This window comes from Rousettus aegyptiacus, unplaced genomic scaffold (assembly GCF_014176215.1).
Source record: "Rousettus aegyptiacus isolate mRouAeg1 unplaced genomic scaffold, mRouAeg1.p scaffold_m13_p_3, whole genome shotgun sequence".
NCBI classification, from domain to species: Eukaryota; Metazoa; Chordata; class Mammalia; order Chiroptera; family Pteropodidae; genus Rousettus; species Rousettus aegyptiacus.
The window spans coordinates 92137033-92161644 of record NW_023416306.1 but is presented as its reverse complement, the minus strand read 5'-3'; the positions used below and the strand labels follow the sequence as shown (position 1 = coordinate 92161644).

General features: G+C 31.4%; 1 protein-coding gene across 12 annotated transcripts in view; it reads left to right on the top strand.

Moving 5' to 3' along the window:
* The window catches only part of LRFN5 (leucine rich repeat and fibronectin type III domain containing 5), a 236288-nt gene that overhangs the window by 73903 nt on the left and 137773 nt on the right, over nucleotides 1-24612 (top strand). The window contains exon 1 of one of the 12 annotated variants that reach the window (XM_016153257.2): nucleotides 19173-19967. The exons of the other annotated variants lie outside the window; for them this stretch is intronic. The gene's annotated coding sequence lies outside the window, so the exon portion shown is untranslated. Of the gene's footprint in view, nucleotides 1-19172; nucleotides 19968-24612 lie in introns of those variants that run through there. 12 annotated transcript variants of the gene reach the window in all.

The window sequence follows — 24612 nt, the reverse complement described above, 5'->3', positions numbered from 1 at the left end:
TTGCTCAGGGTGTTTCTTATCCTTTGTACCTTTTTATTTTAAAATGTTATTAATTTGTTATTAATTTGTAAGCTTGTTTTGGAGGTTTGCAAATCATCATTCCTCTCCTTCTATTGTCAATACTTCAGACAAGTTTTCTTCTAACAACTCACTTCCTTGGCTGATTTTTAAATCTAGTAGCCACCGTGTCTAGTAGTATGAATGAAGGATCACACTAATTTCCTATTAGTTCTTTGGTTACATACACAACAGGGAATACATGTCTTTCTAAAGTATTTTGGGAGAGGAAATAATGATGATACCTATTGTATTAGCTGGAATATATGATACATCCCTGGAGAAATAAATGTATTGTAAGTAATTAGGTTTCTGGCTTCTATCTGCTCATGATTCAAATGTGTCTTAAAGAGCAAAGTATAAATACAAGATATACTTTGTTGAAATGATGCATGCAGGGCAGTCAGCTGTATGCATCATCCATTAATTATAAGGATAAGTTATTATGTGGCTTGACTAGTTCACTGTTTTGTTTCTAGAAGCATTTTAAAGCACAAAAATGATACTTTCGAAAAATATATTATTTTTCAAAAGGAGAAAGTAACAATTTTTCTTATAAATTAACTAATATAATTGCAAATGAGTCTCAAAATCTATTAGAAAATGTAAAAATAAATAAATAAATAAAAATCCCAAACAAAACAACATAACACACCATTCTAAGTAGCATCTGTGGCTTCAATTGCACTTTTGGAGACTGCAAAGATTCTAACGTCATGTAAATATTGATGTCATCATAGCTTCCGGTTCTTAAAGTATTTTGTTCTCAATTGTGAAAATTCTTAGGTAACTAAGGTAATTTTTTAATAGTTTAGAAATGAGCTTATACAATTTTAGGTTAAGCATCTTATATAAAATAATACATTATTTTGCATCATAAAATATCTTTAGTAATCATTCTGAAATAGTCATTAGTATTTGGTGGTTAGTCCTACATCATTCTCTATCTCTCTCTCTCTCTCACTACACACATACATAACAATAATAATGTTATGTGTCACTGTATAAGCCCTTTTTTGAATAGAGTAATACCTTTTTTACTTTTTTCTTTTTCTTCTTTGCTTAGCTCTAGTCTTCTTTCTCCAGGTAATCATGGCAATATGTGTATGATTTCATATGTCTATGTCTCATTATGCTCATATAGCATATATATTAAATATACATAGAGTTTACATATTTATACTAAATAATCTTTGTATAGTCTATAATGTATCTTTTTTCTGTATTGCACTATACGAATGTTTTTCGAACCTATCAAACATACCAAAACTCCACATTAATACATACATGTTATCACTGTTAACTTTTATAAATTTAGGTCCATCTTATACACATTCATTATTTAAACATATCTTGTGGAAATTCTGCCATACCAAATAGTATACCTCCAATTTATTTCTTTTAATTTCTTTACAATTAATCTGAAATCTGGTAATAAGTTATTTCCTATTCTCATTGATATTATTTACATTGTTTCTGTTGATTTTTACCACAACAAATGTACTGTAACCAAGATCTTCTACTTTATCCTAAATATTTAAATTTTTTTTCTTTATCTTTTTTTTTTTTTTTTTTTGAATGGGATAGATTCCCAGGAGAAGACTTTTGGGTCAAAGATTATGTAAATGTTATCTATTTGGTATCTCAAAACAACTATCAAAATTAACAGTCCTCTGGAAATATCCTGAGTGTCCCCTCATAACTAGGCCATCTGCTATTATTATCAATTGTTCAAATTTCTATCAACCTGATGGATGTTATCTAATATCTCACTGTTCATTTGAGTATGAGCATTTTTTCATACTTTTTTTTTTTGCTATTCTTCTTGTTTTTATGTGAGTTGTCTTGTTCAGTAGAGCTAGATTCAACTGCATTAAATGGAACAATAGTACATTGTATCATATAGAAGATTGATTCTATTGGTTATAAAAGAGATCTTGTGGTAGGCAGTGCAACTGTTGGTGGTTTTTTACAATGATCTGGGTTCCTGGTCCACTCTGTCCTCTTTCATGCTAGTATATTCTACTCAGAGCATTATTACAGGCTGAAACTTCAGCCATTAAATTCTAGACACCTGGAAAAAGGAAGAAGAGGACTAAATGCTCCTTCCTTTTAAAATAAATCTTCTTTGAATACACACATACATATATTTTTTCTGTCTATATTACACTGGCTAGAAGGTAGGTACCGCTGCACATAGTTACAATAGAGTTTGTGGTATTTTACATTTTTGGCAGAATGCCTGACTTAAAAGCAGGTCTGTTACTAACAAAGAAGGCGAGAATATATGTTAGGAGGTCACAAGCATTCTCTGCTACCCACATCCTCTCCTATATTTCTACTGAATTAATTGTCTTTTCTATTAAATTTTATGTACTCCCAGTTATCCATATTGCAAATATTCGTCCAAGTGTATCATTTGTCTGTTAACTTTATGAAATATTATACTGCATAAAAGTTTTAATTTTTATTTAGTCAAATACATTCTTTTCCTCTCAGTTTTCTGTGATGGATAGGAACTCTTTCCAAATTATTGAATGCACATGATTATATGACATTTTTCTAGGACCATTATGGCTTTATTTTGCTATTTAAACATTTGACCAACTTGTACATACTTTTGTAAATAATGTGGTTAAGGGTCTAAATTACCTTTTTTGTTACTGGGTATCATGTATGTTACCATTATTGATTAAAATGCTGAAATTTGTCATCCTTTCTCACTGAATTAAAATACCACCCTTGCCACTTATTCTGTTTTCATACATATTGAAATCAACTACTAGATTTCCTCTTCTTACCTATTTCCTATTCTTTTGTCAACACCTTACTCATTTGAAGTAATAATTTTCAGGGGTTGGCAATACACTGAAGAGGCAAAATCCAGCCCATTCCTTGTTTTCGTAAATTAAATTTTATTGGAACATGATTATTTCCATTCATTTGCATATCATCTATGGCTGCTTTTGGTGTTACATTATAAGAGTAGTTATAATAGAGATTGTGCTACTCTGAAACCTAAAACATAATTCTCTGTCCCTCTACAGAAAAGCTTGCTGTCTCTTGAATGACTAATTGGTTGATTCTTTACCAAATTTGTAGGTATTAAAAAACTATACATATGCTGATGTTTAAATGTTGCATAGGTTAACTGTTTTGAACAATGAATAAGATGACATATAAATACCAATACAAATTATAGAGTTAAAAATTATCAAAACTAATTTTTGATATAAAAAAACCCGTCAATTAAGTACAGAATTGGATGGTAAAGCATTACATATTAGTACTTGTTTTCACTATTAATAAAGTCACTTTGGGGTAAACATCTCTAATAGGGATCATATGCATTACATTTTAAATAATTTTGTTATTTTTATTACTGGAGACTTTAAATATATTTTATAAAATATAAAGAACTGTATACTAAGCCCCCAAGTGCATGTTACTCACCCTCAATAATTATCACCAAAATGTCTAATCTTACTTCAGTCATTTGCCACACCTCTTTCTACTACCTCAAATTATTTGAAAACAAACCTCAACATTATATCATTTCACATATAAATGTTTGTGTATGTACGTTAAAGGCTAAAGACTTTTTGTTTTAACAAATCATATTATTATTATCACACCTAAAAAATAGCATTATTCTCTTTATATAATGGAATATCTAATCAATATTCAAATATTTGCTTTGTAAGGCTCTTATGATTGGTTTCTTCTAATCAAGATCTTCTAATCAATGATTTATTGATTCTTATTGAAATTTATTATTATTTCATTAGGATTTATAAAGTGATGATGTTCTAGGTTTATCATTCTTTATCTATTAGCTTCTAGAAAGTAAAGCTTTCTCTCATCAACTATCTTTTACACTTAGTTACAGTTCCTGTAGAGGAAAAGCGAGCTAGATGCTTGAATCTTTTTCTTTATTTACAAGTTTTGAAAATATTTCATTTTCCTGGCAACCTCAAAACCAAAAAACTGTGTTTTCTATTTGTTTAATTGATTGCTTATTGAGTACTGCCATGCTTAAGTTATCCCAGATTTGGTTAGTAAAACCTCCTGTAGTTGCTTTTTAAGTCCTTTTAATTAGACTTTGTAGTCTTCATTGTTTTTCTGTCAAACAAAATGATCCAGATTCCACTTGGATATTTTTAGATCCAGGCCTGGAATTCATTGTGTTTCTGAGGACAAGAATTAGAAATCATTTTTTATTTTTCACATTGTTTCATATATCTTTTGAGGAGGAAATACTTCATACATTGAATTTACCATTTATGAATTTCACTTTTCCTATTTTACTTTAAATAGTTCCCAAAATCTGTAAAAAAAAAAAAAAAAAAGTTTATGTTTATTGAAGATCTTGACAGTCTTTTTAAAGTGTTAACTATGGTGTTGAATTTTTTTTGGTAAGTGAAAAATGTCACAGTATGCAATCCATCTTTATTTACTTTGTACTTGTTTGCTATTTAATTATCATGTTAGGAATGTGTATTCACAAAATCCAAATAATATAATGGGAAATTTAAAGGTGAATATAAGCTTATTTTAGCTTTGCTTTAGAAATATTAAAAAGAGTTGTCTCAGTTTTGCCTAAATATAAAAATGTAAGATTTACCCCAATATAAAGATGTAAAAGAAAATATAATATATTCTAACCTTATTAATAAATGACTTTATTGCTAGATGTAAACATACCTGAAGAAGCAAACAACAACCAAAGGAACAAAAATGAGACAAAACAAACCAACCACAATATTGAAAGCCAGGGTCCGAGTTCAGATTTCTCCTTCAGGGAACAGATTAATTGAGAGAATACATAGGTTTTGTTTTCTAAAATATAATACATTGCATAATTTACAACTATTAAAGGTTGTAGGTCAGGATCGTTTTTCACAAATATTTTTTTTAAAGTAATGATATAAACACATTAGATGAATAATTTCTGTGCTACAATTTGAAATTATATGGAAGTATCAGTACAGTACATTAGTGCTGACATTAGTATGAAATTATTCCTGATCCTGACCAATAAGCTTAGCTCGCAAACATTTTAAAAGGGCTTCAAATTAATGAAGTTTTATTAATGGCATATTCCTGAATAATAGGTTATGAAAATTACCTTAAAGACAAATCTTATACAGCATTTAGTATAAATTTTTTGAGTCTCTTTTGAAATAGCTAATGTGGTTGTGTTCTGTCAAATATGTACATAGTGGGTTTCCCTAGCCAAATGTGCTTAGAGTAACAACACTGTTCTATGAAAGTAATGGTAGTTCACTTTGTTATAACTATCAAGAAATGAGTATGACATAAAATGCATTTTTTGACTTTTACATTTGTCTAATGATCTATAATTTAATGACTGAAAATTTCCTAATTCTGAAAATTACTCAAAAATAACAATTTGGAAATATATATATTTAAATTTTGTTTATGAGTTTCTCTCTGTCAGAAGAGAAAACCAGACAGTCTGAAAAACTATCTTAGTGTAAACAAGAAAAAATGCTGGTTAAGTATCACACACACTCACACAGAACTTGGAAGCAACTAATGGGTATTGATTGAAAGAACAACAACAAAAATGAAGGAGAAATAGGAACCTAGAGAGAGGTGAGCAACTTATAAACTTGTTAGTTTTTTTCGGTGAGATTTTGAGGTTCCATTTTTTGGATGGGTACATATGGTGCAGGGGAAAGGAGAGAAAGCCAGAACATATATAGGATATGGTGACTCATAGGAGATGCCTATTTAAAGCCAAAGTCTTAGACAGTGACATGCCTAGTGAATAAGAGAAGTAAGAAAAGAGTCTCTACACAGAGGGGAAAAATATACACTTTTCTACCTTGAATTTAGCCCTGGGATTATGGGAGGTCTATAGATTGATAGTTTCCTGAGACTTCAAAACCTCTAGCCAATACATGGATTAGATTTGTGACCTAAATTTATTCTACTTATGGTTCCAAGCAATCTTAAACTATAAATTATTTTTAATTAGTTCCTGATTGTTAGTGCTTACAGAAGATGGCCAGAATTAATTGTAGTTTCTGTCTAATGAAACCCTCTATAAATAAAGGATTTAAGTAATTTTACAGATAAGATTTTATTAACATAACTCACAACATCAGAAAATGTTTAATTATAAAAATGCACTGTAATGAGACAATAAGATCAAGCAGAAGAAATGGAAAACAAAATCTGACTCAGTATTTTCAGATATTAGAATGATGTCAGAAGTAGAAAACCAGTATGTATGTGAGTGTGTGTGCATGTGTGTAAATCAAAAGAATTCTTGAGAATAGGAAACTATAAAAGGTGGCCAGACAAATTTAAAAATAACCAAATGAAACTTCGGGGAATGAAAAATAGTGTTTAAATTAATAATTCAATCAACATCACATTAGACACAATAAAAGAGAGAATTGGCGAAGTTGAAGGGAGAACTGAAGAAATTACACAAAAGACAATGGAAGTAGAGAGGTGGAAGATGAAAGAGATATTGAGTCTTGAGGATAGGTTGAGAGAATATAAGTCAAAGCAATCCTTTTAAGAAAGGATTAAGAATTTCTCCAAGGATTATAATTTTCTCCAATTTTTTTTAATTTTGTTAGTTTTATTCCTAGATACTTCTTCTAAAACTGATCTTTAGATTAAATATCATTCTAAAAATTATGTTTTTATAAAATTAATGTAGAACAGAAAAGATCACAAAGAGACAAGACATGTTTAAATAACAAACAAGTTAGGATATGACCAAATCAAATAGCAATTTTCATATAACTTTAGTAATTAAGACAATGTAGCATTAGAACTGAGTTAGTTAAGAAAGAATCCAATGAAAAAGAATAGAGATCTATAAACAAGTTCCCATACATATGAAAACTATATATGATAGGGGTATATTTTCAGGTCAGTGGAGGAAAGGATGAATTATTTGTAATGCTTTGGAAACAATTGATTATCAATTTGAAAATATTTGAAATTTGTGACTACAGTAATCGCAAATCAATTCCAGTTGGATAAAGATTTGTGTGCAAAAATAATTCCTTTAAAATGTTTGAAGTAATGGGAGAATCTTTATAATATATAGGAAAATATTTAAGCAATACAGTTAACAATAAAAAATTAAAAAAAGTGTAAACCATATCAAACAACATAGAGAAATTTGACTTGTAAAATTGAAAATTTTTAATCTAAACCTTCCATAACATACAAAAATAAGCCATAAATGTGTCTTCATTAACATAAATTTGAAGATATGTGTAATACATACAACTGACAAAGGATTAGTATCAACAATATGTGAAAAATCTTATCCAAACTAAAATCTCCAGAATTACCCTGTAAAATGGGCAAAAGATATAAGTGGATAGTTCCCAGGAGAGGAAATAAGAATGGCTAATAAATCTATGAAAGTACATTGACTATTACTGGTATTCGAGGAAATACAAATTAAAAACAAAATGATAATACCATTTCAAACCAGTATAGGCAAACTCCAAAACATCCATAAATCAAGTTGTTAGGGTATATAGAACAAAACTTATAATTTTGCCTCGTTGAGGGGTAAATTGGTACAATCTCTTTGTGAAACAATTTACCATTACCTTGCAAATTTAAATATATCCATACTTATAACCGGATAATTTAATCTCTAGGAATATAATTCCAGAGAGCTCTTATGTGGGTGGGGAGACAAGAGAATTCATGGCTACATTTCTTGGAATAGCAAAAACTTAGAATTCAAGTGTTGGCTGACAGAACAATAAATATGTAAACCGAAGTATATATATATAGGGTAATACTATTTAACAGTGAAATCAACTATAATTAAGTGAATAAACATGCAAAATTGATATAGGTGAAATGGAAAACATAAAACTCAAGAACATGGTTATTCTGTGGTTGGGATATTAAGTGGGGGAGGAACAGGGCCTTAAGAGTCATTATTATCATTCTCTTTAGATAGTATGTACATAAGCTCTTGTTTCTCTTGCTTTTTGTTCGTTTGTTTGTTTGTGACCCACCTATTTGGTTATGCTGCTCCTTGAGGATTTATATTAAATCATTAACTTTACCAGGACAGCATTAGTATATTATTAGTTTACCTGCAAAGCCAAGAACATATTTGACACATAATTATCCTACAAAAATTGTTGCTGAAATAATTTTATTATTTTTAAACTATTCCTACTTAACGGTTTCAGATTAAATTTCTTCCCTTCCGTGGTGAATTATTGGTGTTTTACTCTAATAAAAATTTAATTTAGATTGGATGGGCTTTTGTTAATTTTTAATATGCAGAGGTCAGTGATATTTTAGATTTTTTGGTCAAATATACTAAACATCATCATGGTCTTCCAAACATTTCACTTCAACAATACCACCCTATATGTTCTCCAAACTTCTCAAAATGTTGGCGATTAATGTGGTTGTATAAAATATTGGTGGGGAAAGATAGAATCTGATAGCTTTCCAGGATCCTCATACTTGTGAGTAACATATCTATGAAGTGAAGGAAAATGTATATTAAAGAATATAATGAAATGGAAAGAATGAAAAATAAATAAGAAAACATCCCCCAAATCTAGTGTCTCCTCAAACAAATGGTTCTTTATGACCATTCTACAATGGTTTGCTTACAAATCAAGAAGGAATTTTTCTAAGACCAGATCTTTGACATTTAAAATTTTTTCTTATGTCCTTCCTCTGTATTGAGTCATCAGAACATCCTGTTCTGTTCCAATCATGTGGAATGTTTAATTGCCTTTGTCTTTGGTTTTAAATTAGGATTATAATGCAGGAATCGGTCCAGAACGGCCTCTCTGGTCTTTATTTACATCTTTCTTTAACAAAAGCACCTCATATCATATCTCACATTTGGTTTTAATTGCTGGTGGAGACCGTTCTTTTAGAAACAAATGTGTTTATTATTCTCCTTGGTTTCTTTCTCTTTTATTTTCTTCTAACTTTTCTTCTTCAAGTCTTAGTTTTCAATGAAATCTTTGTTCTTATAAAATTTCTTTTCTGAGTTTTATTTTCTCCTTCATTTTTTCAAACTTTATTTTTTGTTAAACCAATTTATTTCCTAAATCATATCCTCTTTTACTTTATATTTATTGCTCTAGAAAGAAAACACAATCATGATAGCAGTGATCATTTTCTTATACTTCTCTGATACTATTTATTAAACTGATAGATTAGTGTTTTAAGGTGTCTGCATCTGTGGATAAAAAATGATGATGATAATAATTAGTAGTTTTTGGCATTGTAGTTTTTCTCCCTATTCCACACCCACTTTCCATTATACACTGTATGGTCATCCTAAGCTAAACACATTTGATTTTTCTATCCTTCATTGATATGTTCAGGAATGGCTCATACTAGGCTTAGATGGGTCAATGAATATTGAAGATAGATTTGCTGGGCACTTTTGGAACAGAATATTCTTGTACATAAAACTATTAAAGCTATATTTTTCTTTCTCTTACCAAGTGTGAACCCCAAAACATGTAGCTTTAAACTCACTGGCATCTACATGGTGCAAGGGACCAACTTCAGAGTAAAACTAACAGTGTACTCTTGAGGAGATTTAGAAAACTTGGGTCTGTGATAACACCCCTGAGCCTCTGAACTTTTCTGAAGCTCATCGTCATCATAGCTTTCTCTTATGTCAACTAATATTTTTTTCTTCATCTTTTAAGCCAGTTTAAGTTGGATTTTCCATTACTTGCAGTCAGATCCATGCCAAGGGTTACATTAGACTTCATTAAGTGTCTATTCTGTGTCAAATACTGAGGTCGACATTTTACATATTTTATAACTCTAATAGGCATTGCTTAAAAGCAGGTTCTCTCAAATCAGCAGCACTGGTTTGGGGGCCAGATGATTCTTTGTTGTGGGAGACTCTCCTGTGTACTGTAAGACATTTAGCAACATCCCTGGCTTTTTCCTGCTGGATACGGCTAACGCCTACCAGTTGTAATAATTAAAAATGTCTCTTGATTTTTCTGAATATCTCTGTGAGACAATTATATTAAGTTGAGAAAAATTATGTTAAAAGAAAACATATTTATCTTATTTATATATGAAGAAAACAGGGTCAAAAATGTTTTAAGTGAATAGAACAATGACTACAAAACTAGAAGACGCATATACCAAAATTTGGATCCAAGTCTTTGTAATTCCCAAACTTCAGCACTTTAACTTCAATACCTAATGCAAAAGAAGTACAGTTACTGCATATTTACCAATTGGAAGCTAATTCATTTCAATATGCAGTGATGGTGGTTATTATTTGTGTTAGTATTTCGGTGTATGGTACCAAGGTGTTAAAAGCACAATGCTCAACAGGGTACACTACAAAGGAGCTACTAATGTTCAACAGTGAGCTGTGTTGTCCTTCTAGTCACATTAATCCTTGGAAGTCCCTCACCTTCTTCAGTTACTGTTTGTCAGCACTGAGCTGATCGAGAAGAGGTTTTGGTGGTGAGACACCCAGTTGGAAGAATGCACAAGTGGCTGACATGAGAATGAAATGGTAGGCACCAACTTTATTGTGGGGAGCATGCTTCTACTGCTCTTCTTTGGCTCCCCTTTTTTGTGCTGCTCTACTGCTCCAGGGGACTGCATGGCTCCACACATATCAGAGTACAATAGTGGCATTCAGCCACACATGCATGATACAATAAGCTGAAGTATGTTTACGTATTCTAGGTGCAGGCGCCCTCCTACACTAATGTAACATTCTAAATCCAGGGTCCTATTCCTAGCCATCAGACTGGATCAAAGCCAGGCTTAGTGCCAGCCAGACCTGGGACCCACATTGCTAAATAATATAAGTATTTTTCAGGCTCTTTTACTTATAACTATGTAATATCAGAAATTAAATGGCCATCCCAATATAACTTTCCAGTTCCTTGTTTTCATTTAAATTTAATTTTGTCCTCTCCTATAACTCATTCTTCTATCAGACTAGAAGCTGCAATAAGGCAGAGTGGGAATTGTATTCAGCTTTTTCTCCTTTCCTGCTTCTCTTTCTCCTCTTCTTCTATTCACTATTTCCTGGTTCTAGTGTGAGGCTAGGGTTTGGAAAGGGAAGAGCCTTGAAGACAAGGAACAATTTTACTTGCTTGGTTCTGATGTTCCCTGATGTCAGTGTTTTCTGGGATTGGTGGATGTTCTAAGATGACTTTTCTTGTGAGGTTCTTTGGATGCTAATCAAGGATATTGATGTCTCTCATTATTACAGAGGCACTGCATTTCTGCTGGGTTGCCATGCATGATTCTTGTTTCAGCCCCCAGACATTACCTATATTTAGATAAATTCAGTCTCATTTGCTACCAAGAGTTTTACATCAGATCAACTGAAATAGGTACTTTTTACTCATCATTGGTGGAAATATAACCCTCTCTACTTTGTTTCTAGCCAAAATGCCGGCCAAATAACTCTTACGTTTAGAATTTCCCAAGCTTGGTTCAGTATCAGTCTCAACTTTCCCTATAACTTTTAAGAGGCACAGGTCATTTCCTAGGAGCAGTCATTCTGATGATAGAATAAGAGAGAATCACATCCCTTCTTTCTTGTATGAAATATAAAGAGGGAAAACCCCGCAATGTTCTTGAGTTTTTCCAAAAAGAAAAGCCTCTGCTGTTTCTTTGCCTCAAACCTTATACTTACCCTGGAAGAATATGATAGGCCAAAAGTCACTAAATGGGTTAAGATCAATAATACCACAAGTCCTGCATTCATTGTCTGGCATATGGGGATTCTTGTCACTTTTGTGTTCTCAGGTTTTGTGATCTCTCCCGAAACTGAGACAGAAAGTATCAACTTTTAGTATTTTATTAGGCATAGATAAAATGTAAACACGTCACAATGCATATAGTGAAAAATAAGTGGACTTATATGATATTAAGAGAGCTGGCTATGGTCCTGCATCTGTCTCTTATTAACTCGGTCATCTTGGAGAAGTTACTTGGCCTTTTAAAGCCTCAACTTGCTCATCTGTCAGAAGCAAACATCATAACTACTTTATTGGGCTTAAATGCCTGACAAATAGTAGCTTTATGATAAGATGGTTATGGGATGTGATTCTAAAATATGACCTTCTCTGTTTTGCAATTTTAAGTATCACTAGTCTAAGTGACCATTGAGCTTATCGAAATTAATTAACCACATAATTAAATATCGAGTTGCATACCCGTCCTTTGATTTGTTTGAAATGGACTAGAAAGGGCAGAGAAATATGTCTTTTTCTGAAAAGAAGCAAAATGCTAGTAGTTGTAACAATTTTAAACCTATATTTTACATGTACTTACCTATATTGGACATTTAAAAAAGTATATATAAAATACTTAATTTCTGGAATTCAAATAGTTTGTGTTATTTATTGTGTCACATCTATATGGGAATGGTGGCTTTGTCAGGAGAAGTAGACATTATAATTGATTTCCTCAAATTCATCTGTCCTCTTTCTGACTGCATAGCCATTTAGGTGATTGTCCCAAACTCTACATCTAGGCCCAATTCATCAAAGCTGGCCATAGTGATCCCACTTGTCTTGTTAGCAAAGTTTCAGAAACTTATCTCTGAGCACATTACAGATTGATAATTCACTACTATTTTATAAATGAACATGTGATGTATGTTGAGCCATTAAAACTTGAGGAAGGGTACTGTTCATAATTAGAGAGAGACTCTTGCTGCTTCTCTTGCAGCAGGCAGAACTGAGGAAGCAAGTGTTACAAGAAGCCATCTGCCAACCACAGAAGGAAGCAGCCTTAGGATGAAACTGAAAGTGGACTACGAGGTGTTGGACCAAGGAGAGCAAGGGTCTTCAGTGACTTTCTTGAACTGCCTTTCTTTTGAACTTCCAGAATTATGAGCTAGTAGAATCTTTTGCCTTCAATCATCACATAAAAAGCAAAAAGACCATCTCTAGGAATGATTTCTTTTCATTTTTTTAAAATTTTTATTTTATATTCGTTTTAGGTATACAGTACATTTGTATAGCATATGAAGTGATCTCCCTGATTACTCTAGCACTTATCTGACCCTACAAATAACGATTACAATACTATTGACTATATTTCCTATGCTGTACTCTATGTCCCTGCGACTATTTTGTAATTAATAATTCATACTTCTTCATCCCTTCACCTTTTTCACTCAGCTCCTAACCTCCTTCTCCTCTGACAATTATCAGATTGTCCTCTGTTTCTATGAATCTGTTTTTGTTTAGTTTACTCCTTTTGTTCCTTAGATTCTGTATATAAGTGAAATTATATGGTATTTATCTCTCTCTGTCTGACTTATTTCACTCAAAATAATACCCTCTAGGTCCACTCATATTGTTGCAAGTGGTAGGACTTTATTTCTTTTTATAACTGAGTCATATTCCATTGTATATTGTGCCATAACTTTTTTATAGAATTGTCTACTGATGGACATTTAGTTGCTTCCATACCTTGGCTGTTGTGAGTAACACCTCCAAGAATACAGAAGGGCATAGATCCTTAAGAATTAATATTTTGGTTTTCTTTGCATGAATACCTAGAAGTGCAACTGCTGGCTCTAAATGCAGTTCTATTTTTAATTTTTTGAGGAACTTCCAAATTCTTTTCCATCATAGCTGTACCATTTTGCAATCCCATCAATAGTGCATGAGGGATCCCTTTCTCCACATCCTCGCTGACACTTGTTTTTTGATTTATTGATGGTAGCCATTCTGACAGGTATGAGGTAACATCTCATTGTGGTTTTAATTTGCATTTTCTTGATGATTAATGACCTTGAGCATCTCTTCATATGTCTATTGGCCATCTGTATTTCCTCTTTGGAGAAATACTTATTCAGGTCTTCTGCATATTTTTAATTGAATTGTTTGTTTTTTTGTTGTTGTTGTTGACTTGTATGAAATTCAGTGCAATTGCTATCAAAATACCAATGACATTTTTCAGAGAACTAGAACAAATAATTTAAAAATGTATATGGAACCATAAAAGATCCCAAATATCCATGGTGATCTTGAGAAAGAAGAACAAAGTTGAAGGTATCACACTATCTGATATCAAATTATACTACAAGGCTATGGTAGTCTAAACTACATGGTATTGGCATAAAAACAGACACATAGATGAGTGGAACAGAATGGATAACCCAGAAATAAATCCACATCTATATGATCATTTAATCTATGACAAAGGAGGCAAGAATATACAATGGGGTAAAGATGGTGTCTTCAACAAATGGTTTTGGGAAAACTGGATGGATACATGCAAAAAAAGGATACCACTTTCTTATGCCATATACAAGAATACATTCAAAATGGATTAAAGACAAATGTGAGATCCTAAGCCATAAAAATTCTGGAAGAAAACAAGCAGGAAACTCTCTGGTATTGCTATTTAGTAATTTTTTTTCTGACATATCTCCTCAGGCAAGGGAAACAAAAAATAAAAATAAACAAATGAGACTACATCAAAATAAAAAGTTTTTGTACAGCAAAGGAAATTATTAACAAAATGAAAGAAAACCTACTAAATGGGGAAAAATTTTTGCCTGTGATATATTTAATAAGGGTTAATATCCACAATTTATAAAGAACTCATTGTTTTCTTTTTATCCTGACTTTGAGCAAATCATTTAAAAGGGGCTTATGTATTTATTGAAATATGTTATCTTATTTGTTCTGTTTAAACCTTTCCATTTCAGTGAAAGTAGTAGAATTTTAGTGAGTGTTTTACTACTTTAAGCTAACTTTTTAAATATATGATTTAAAAAATATGAAAATACTCAATACCCCAAGACTCTAGCATTCTTTTGTAGTAATATTGTGTGATATTTTTGTATCTATTATACTTACGTATGTTTTAAGAAATTACTGTTGAAATTATTCTATTATTATAGGAGCTATTATACCAAGTCATCCACATACAACCTTTATTCCTATTGCTGTTTTTATCATGGCACCACTTAACTCAGTAATCTTAGAACCTTCAGTTTACCTCTAATGCAACTCTATTATATTCTCATATTTTCTCTAATCACATTCTTTCCTTTCTGAAAAGCTAAACACTGTTTAAATCATTTTACCTTTTTCATAATTTAAAATTTTATTGTATATTCTATTACATATATATAAATAGTGGAAGAGAATATCTATAATATATTTAAAATGCATATATATTGAATATTGGAATAGAAGGCAAAAGATAAATAAAACAAAAGTAACTAAACAAACCAAAACCTTTCCTTAAGGTTTTTAATAAAATTCAACATAAAAGAATGGCATATTTCTGCTTGAAGACATTATGCTCAATGAAACAAGCCAGTCACAGAAGAAGAGCATATACTGTGTGATATCACGTATGCAACGTCTCTAAAATAGTCAAACTCATAGAAGCAAAGAATGAAATTCTTTTGCCAGGAGCTGGGGAAATGGAAAATGGGGTATAAATTTTCAGCAGGGCAAGATGAAGCTTTAGAGAGCTACTCTACAACAATGTGCCTATAAACAACAATACTGTATTGTGCACTTAAAAATATGTTTAGAGGACAGATCTCATAATAAGTGTTCTTACCACAATACAACAAAAGAAAATCTAATGACAACTCTGTTAAAAGAAAAAAGTATGTCTTATTCGAATGATTTTAAAACATTGAAGAGAGTACCTAATTTGTCACATTTAGCAAGATCGAAATGGCCTTTTAAGTTTGGAGCATATGTCTTTTGAGGCCACCAAATTACAAACTAAAAATCTTTGCAACAGATTAAGACATTTATATTTCAATTAGCTAGCACCTCTAGCTAAAATTTATTCTAATATGCTACACTGAAGGCAGAAATAATTTGCATTTGGGCTTTAAGAATAATGTTCATAAGCTCTCATGAATTGCCATACTGATTAAAAGTACCAGCACATATTAAATTACAGTATGTTTAAGTAGCAAAATGCCAATATAATCAGTTTTTTTCTTTTATCCCTGTGCAACGTGATAAATATGTATGCTTACTTTTTATAGAACAATGTAAAGTTGTTCTTTCTATTGCTGAGAGTAGATATAATCCAAGTAAACATGGTTAAGAAATTTAAAATTGTAAGTATATTTTCAGGAGTCTGTTATCTTTAATATACAATATAACATGTAATAAACTAAACGTAGGAATTTATTGTATATGATGGTTATTTTTATCTTTATACATGATCTTTTTACCTACTATATTATCACATCAGTTCTTAATTTATCTTCTTCCCACAGTCAAAATAAAAACCTCATTTATTTTCCCTACTCTGAATTTTTTATACCTCAGTAATCAGTTTTAGTATCTTCCAAAGGCCTTATAAATTTTCTAGCACCATATTCCCCTATTTTTTCCTACATTTTGTCATGTTATCTTTTTTTAGCAATTTTGAATGGTTACTTTTATTGATCTTATTGATGTGGAAACCACTAGAACATTTTGCCTTGAGGCTTTGTCTTTTTCTTTCTAATTTCTTAGTAGATAGTACTTTAGTACTAGTAATGAACTTATCAGTAGTTATGGTATTTTAATGAGCACTTATATGTCAGCTATAGCATCTTGCATTCATTCTATTATTTAAGTTTTATGACCAATTGAACAAGGTGCCTAGAATTAGTATTCACATTTTAGGGATGAAAAACCGAAAGTTTAAAGAAGTTAACATCTTCCCCAGGTGATATTGCTATTAAGAGGTAGAGTCAGGATAAGAAGCTGGGGCTATCTGACTTTGGAACCTGATGTATTAACTGTTATATTTTCTAGATCCCATTTACTTGCATGGCTTCATTTGTTGTTTTTGAAGACAGCTGACATTTGACTGCATCTTGATTCACAAGTTTCATTCTTACATATCATATAGCAGTTAGGTCAAGCCTAGTGAGATATCTTCCTGTCTCTTCTCACTCTTACTAGATATTTTTGACTACCTGACACATGAATTAGTCAGCTGTCTCAAAACGAAAACTCAGAAGTCATCCTTAACTCTTCAGTTGCTGTGCTATACTTTTAGAAGCAAAATATATTTTTTAAATTTATACTTGTCTTATGTTCAACGCAATCTATTTGCAGGTGTTAGTAAATATTTGCCAGGATTACTATAACTTGCCCCATCCATGTAATTATTTCAGAGAGTTTACGGTCAAATAATAATCCTCAGTTTTCATGGAACCAGATTGTTTTACTTTTAAAAATCTTTTCAGATCTTCCAGGAAATATAGATCTACTTCACAGAGCATCTAGTCCCTGTATGCTCCAGACACATGCTTTTCTTTTCTGGAATAACCACTGTTTACTATTAATGCCTTGGTGTTACAGATATTGTTTTGCTTTCTCTTATATCAGGCTAAAAAACATGTTGGAAATGTTATTGTTCAAATGTTACTGTTAACCTCTTATCTTCTAAATAGAAATTATGATGCAAATGGTTGAATTTTTATGTTATTTATTTGGTAGTGTTTTTATCTAGTTATTTTTTAAAAACTCATTCTCGTAAAAATCCAAGCATGCAGTGTCAAATATGATGGATTATTATAATACATTAATTAGATTAAATGGAAACACATTACTTAAATAGATTAGCTTGCTATTGACCATAGGAATAGCCCTATTTGGAGTTCAGACGTAGGATACATAGTCTTTGCTCCTCTCACTCATCATCTTCAATATGTGTGTCTCTTATTATGGCAACTTATAAATCTGATTATTGAAAGAAATTCATGAAATGTTCACCAGTTCTTGTCTTTCCAATAAAGTACCTTTATTTTCCCTTCCCAATTCTTGCCAATCAAAACTCCTCTTTCCTAAGTCATAGTTTTGTGAAACACAATCTTTGTTAAATAAGAATATTCTATGTAAAATGTGATTCTTGCTATTGTGCATTAGAGCAAGTAACACACATCCATCCTTTCAGAAACAATCTAGAAATAATAGCTAGAATACCTGTAATTCATGAAGTTCCATTGGGGCTTTATGATGTTTAAATTAAAGCTTGATGTGCCACTATAATGGTATATGAACTGGAAAATATATATATATATATACATATATATATATATATATATATATATATATATATATGAACTGTAGTCTACTTTACTTAGTCATACCTAAATAAAAGTATATTTATTTTTCCCACTCTTTTGACCTTTTAATGGCCATTGTAAGAATCAGTTACTTACTTTTCAAAGGCCCAATAGATTTTGATGCAAAACATTCTTCTCTATCTGATTATTCTATTAACTTTCCTCCTTTACATGAGATTCAGAAATATGAGATGCAGCATGCATTATACCTAAACTATTTAACTTCATGAATAAGACTATATAGTAGTATAGGTGATATTTTAATAGATAGTTGATAGATTTTCAGTAAAAAGATTAAGCATGTTTGCCAGAGGTATATATGAATATAGTATTAACATGAAAAAATAAAAGGTTGTAAAAAAAGGTTGCATATATAAATTAATATTTTTCATATACGATTATTTATTTGGCTTTCAGTCTCTTTACCAGTCTTTTTCCATGTTTTACCCAGAACTTGAATCTAATCTTGTTCCAGAAGAGGGTCATAATATTTTGGTGTTATATGAAACTTATGACTATGGGATTACTGAGTGCTCACACACAGATAAAGCACTTCCAATTGAAAATGGGACCTCCACTGGCCTTTCTTTCACAGTGACAAAACTTCATATCATTTATTTGATGCTAATGACTTTACACATGCCTGCAGGAATAGAATCTTAATACTGGCAATTAATTTCAATGTCATTTTAAAGTTAACATGGTGAATTGCTTATTGATAATGGCTTACCTTAAATGACATTTACTATTGAGGTAAGTGCTTTATAAATTTCAAATCAGTAACTGAGATAAGCCAGCCAAAGTTAAGCAGTGTGGTATAGTGAGAAAGAAAGAAAGAAAGAAAGAAAGAAAGAAAGAAAGAAAGAAAGAAAGAAAGAAAGAAGGAAGGAAGGAAGGAAGGAAGGAAGGAAGGAAGGAAGGAAGGAAGGAAGGAAGGAAAAGAGAGAGAGAGAGAGGGAGGGAGGGAGGGAGGGAGGGAGGGAAGGAGGGAGGGAGAAAACAAATTAAAAACAACAAAAATTTAAAAAATATTCAGACTTTAGGTCTGAAGGTATGGATCTTAGTACTGGCAATACGTGACTTTGAGCCAAAGTACTTTTCTTCTCTATATGCCTAAAATATTCCAACCGTGCAAATTGTGAGTGTTGGGAAGTAGAGATGGAACGAGAATAGGGGCGGCCAAATAATCTCAAGTGCAATTGCTCTCTCTCACACAATGAGGCTAGTTGTAGATAGATGGGACTAAATTTGCTTCTAGGATAGCATGGAGATATTTACCATCAGGTGGTATCAGGAATGGATACTTAAAATAGAAAGGAGGCCAAAAGAGAAAAATCAAAGAAAATAAAATCATCCTATTTACATCTTTGCTTAGGAGTTGATTATTAAATGATATCAGGTTCCAAGCCTAGCTTTATTTTTCAAGATCTCTGTGTTAAGAAATACTCAGACCTTTTTGCAGAGTATTTTGGAATGAGCTTCTTGTAGCACTTAGTAGATTTATGGAGAATATGACAAGTCTATTGGAAGAAAACATTCAAGATTTATTTTGACATTTTCTGCAATTTTTTTCCATGATCTGTTTCCTAAGAAACCACTTTTGTTTCTTCTTAAATTCTTCTTTAGGAATTCCTTCTAGTTTTAATCACACAAAACTACACTGGAAAATCTCTAAGGAGGTTTTTTTTTTTGTTTTTGTTTATGTTTTTTGTTTTTTTGTTTTTTCATTTCAGGTAAAGTGTCTACTTTGTTTCCATGACACTGCAGTAACATCAGTCCATCTTCTTATTTTCAGGTCGGTCTTTGCTTAATGGGAAGATTCTGGTGATGATGTTGGCAGTATCAATCTTCTGTGTGTGGCTTTTACAAAATCTTACGAGCTGTACCTCACTTTGGGCGATCAGCCATTATTCACATTTATTGGATAAACTTGCAGGGTCAGCAATCACTAAGAGTACATGTAGACAAAATTAGTTGATGTTGCTTCTTTTTGAAGAAAACACAAATAAAATGGCTATAACTACCTCTTTGAGAGTTCAGGCTAACAACTTAGAGAAAATCTATATTCCAGAGGAAAATAAAAGACTGAATAGAATCACTCAGCAAAAAAGTCTAACAGTATCTGAGCCTCATATAGATAGATCATCTTAACGAACTCAAAGACTCTTAAAGAGGAAAAACACATCTCTGTATATCTCTTTCAAAAAACAACAAAAAAGTTTAACTATAAAAACAGAACAAATTGAAACCCATCCCCTATCTTTTAATAAGACAAGAGTAAAAGACATTGCATGATTTTTAAAATGTTTCCAAGTCCTTTGATTAACTCTTAAATTTTGATTGCAACTATGAATTATATCCTTTTTCTAGACTTCTAACTTTCTTAATTTTTCATCATAAGATAATTCATCAGGTTTATGGCATAAGATTGGGAAAGTTTCCAAATTTAATAGCTACCTTCTATCTTGGAGCCAAAACATTTTATGAGTCTCTTGGTTCTAATGTTCTTACCTCGGTTGAATGTCTGAGCATTTTAGATGAGAGACATTTTTATCACTTTGATAAAAATGGCAACTTTAATTTTAATGCCGCCATCAAAAATTGATCAAATATGTTGTTTTCATAAGGTCTTTTAAAAAATGAATCTTCCCATCAACAATTCTAAAGACCAATCCATTTTGGCTTAAAAACTCTCTTTCAGCTCAAACATGAATGAACTATTTGGTCTCACATGACATCATTTGAAAATGAATCTGAATTGCAATTAGAAATCCAGAATAAAGGTTTCCAACATTATCGTTATTTATTATCATATTACATGTATGAATAAAACCTTAGAAAACAATAGGCTTTTTAAGTGGCTTTCTTCTAATTTTGTTTACCTTTTATTGCACAGATGTTTTGGAATGCTAATTAACTATAATTTAAAAATAAAATTCTTCACTAACTGCTACTTCAGCAAATTTTGAATATAATAAACATGTCTCAGTTTCTTCTACTCCTTTTGTCATATGCAGGTTTACTTTCAGCAAAGTTTTTTAAGTTTACAAATATTTTAATGACTTGAAAGCATGGAGTACTTTTCAGAAACCTGAGAATGGAATGGTAGGTAGATAATGAATAGACCATGCAAGAAGATGGGTAGGTAGACAAAAAAGAAGTGTCAGAAATATTAAGTTTATAATTTGGGAGCCTATAAATATGATTGACTAAGCATATTTAGGAGTTATGAAAGGCTTACCAGAAGAAATGGAGTTTGAGTATAGACTTAATGTGTAGTTATAATGTGTATTTTCTGATTTTAAACATTCTATTTTTACTATGTTAACACATAGTATATAATTTTTAGCATGCATAGCTACATACTAATCTAATCAACTCCATTTTTCAGAACTACTCTTCTGTTTTTAAACATTAGTTCTTTCCTATCCCACAATTCACTATATACATATATGTCTAATGAGTATCTTTTTATGTTATTCTTTATTAAGATAAATATTCCAATAAAGTATTGTTTAGCAAAAAGGACAAGAGTAATAATCAGAAATTTCAAGTTGTCTTTTTCTTCTCTGATTGTTGATAATTTCTAATTTATATCTTTGTATGTTAATTGAATAAAAGGTCCTCATCTGGTTATTACATGAGTAGTACCCCATAGAGTGCCCTGTGCAAAATGGGTGTTTGGTGTTTAGATATTAAATTTCAAAAATGAGAAGAAATTTTGTTTTTATATAGTCTAAGTGCCTTATTTATACATAAAATATTTGATAATGCAAGAAATTAACTTGTTCAAGAATAACCACAACCAAAAAGTGTGAGAAAACTGAGTCTATGACCAAGGTCTGAGCACACACAGACTGCAGGTCTTTGTCATTCTACTTTCTTTTGCCATGATTGAAACTATCTAAACCTCTCATATAAATTCAGGGGATCATATTTTTTTCTATAAGTTTTAATCCAGTATGTGAAGTTCTTCTCCACTTTTTAAATTTTTCTCAAACTTACCGTATTTAATACCTTTCAGAAGTGAGCCCTCTCTTTGATTACCAGGCCTTTGTGCTGACTCTTCACTCATATGATCTCATTTAATTCTTATATAAAATATATAAGATGAGATAATTGATACTTAGGTAAAATGACTTCTCCATAATCATAAAGCTAGTAAGTGATAGAGTCAAAAATTTAAATGCTATTCTTCATAGGACAATGCTTATACTGGTTTAGCTTCAGACAGGTTTCTACTAACTTCTACCTTTGCTCCTGCAACTATCCTACTCTAAAAATCTCATCCGTGTCCTGGACTATGGAAACCATCTCCTAACTGTTTTATTTTTTTCCATATTTGCCATCATTAGCCAGATTAATTCTTTAAAAATGTAAGTTTGATTATGTAACCCATTCTTAATTTTTTCCCCTCACCGTTTCACTTAGATAGTGGAGCTAGTTTGGAAGATAAGAAGTTAGCTAGGCAAAAATGAGGGTAAGGAAACACGATATTGAGGAAGCAGACTGTACAGAGGCCTCACATATCCAAAAGGTGAATTGGTTTGAATCTCCAACTATAATTGGAGATTCTAATGTTGTCTTTGAAAGTACATTGTTTAGTATGCATGGAGCTTAGGGCATGAAGAATGGTGGAAGCCAGATGTTTATGGTCCTTGTGTGTCATACTAGAATTTTATATGTGACACAATTTGCATTTTATAGAAATAATCATTACAGTAGTGGCAAAATTAAAATATGGAGGATATGTTGTCTTGTGATAAGATAGGAGCATGGATGCCATTTATGAAGCTGTTGTATTAATGCAGGTGAGAGAGTGAAATACTGAATTACCATAAAGGTAATGAGGAAAGAATGCAAAAAGAACTAGGATACTAAGGACATCAAATCAGGAAAACTTGACTGATTAGATGAGAAAATATTCATCCTAATTTTGAGTGTCCATTGCCATTAAATTATTGCAATAATGAAGAGGTAGAGTTACTGATGCAGGTCAGAAAACCAGCACATACTTTAATAAAATAACCTCAGAATGGTAACCTTATGCCAACATTAATAGGAATTTATTCACATTTTGAAACTCTAACTTTTATTTCTATATTAAAATATATTTTCTGTTCAGATTATTCACTTTTGATATACTGAGATAAATTTAAACATATGTTGTCCTTAGCTCCAAAATAAATGGAAAAAGTATGCAAAAATGATTTACCAATTTGGCTCCTGTAGATTAAATTTCTATTTTATTTCTTATTGCTTACATCTTTTATAGTGTTGTCAATTCTCTTTATTGACATGATTTGGCTGAAATTTCTTGTGTCTGAGTAACTTTTTCTATAAATATATATATATACATATATATGTATATATATATGTATATATATATATATATATAAATCTGAGTAGAAAGAGACTTACGTGAAGTTTTGGATTATATAGTATCTTCTTTTATTTGCCACCAAATATTGACATGGCATTGTGCAAGCGGCTTCTTATATTGAGGCCTGGGAAATGAGTTCAATTAACAGCACCAAATGATGTATATGAAAAAGCTTTGAAAATGGTATATTACCCAAATATATTTTTTTACTACGACTTAATAAAAAACAATTCAAGTAGATTGCTTTGATGAGACTGAACAGGTGATTTTCTGTTTAACTCAACCACTTACTATTCAGTTGTAAAATATTGATTTTTTACAAAGTAAATGTTTTAGGGTAACATTGTTTAATAAGATTACATATTTCAACTATACAATTCTATAATACATATCTGTATATTGCATTGTGTGTTCACCACCTAGAGTCAAGCTTCCCTTTATCACCATATGTTTGACTCCCTTTGCCCTTTTCATTCTCTTCCCAGCACCCTTAGCCACTAGTAACCTGCATACTTTTCTCTGTGTCTGTGAGTTTGTTTTGTTTGTTCATTTGTTTTTTTCTGTTTTATAACACACATCTGAGTGAAATCATATGAAGCTTTCCTTTTCCATCATATGATGCTTTCCTTTTCACTTAGCATGATATTCTCAAAATCTATTCATTATTACAAATGGCAGTATTTCATCCTTTCTTATGGCTGAGTAGTATACCATTGTATATATGTATAAATGTCAATCATCTACTGAAAGACACTTTGTTTCCATGTCTTGACCACTGTGAATAATCCTTCAGTGAACATTGTGGTACATATATCTTTACGGATAAATGTTTTCAAATTTTGGCGGATAGTACCCAGAAGAGGGATTGCTGGGTCATATGGTAGCTTTGTTTTTACTTTTTTGAGGAACCCCATATTATTTTCTATAGTGGCTATACCAGTGTACATTCTCACCAGCAGTGTTTGAGGGTTCCTTTTTCTCCACACTCTTTCTAGCACTTGTTATTTCTTGTTTTATTGATAATAGCCATTCTAACAGGTGCAAGATGGTGTCTTCT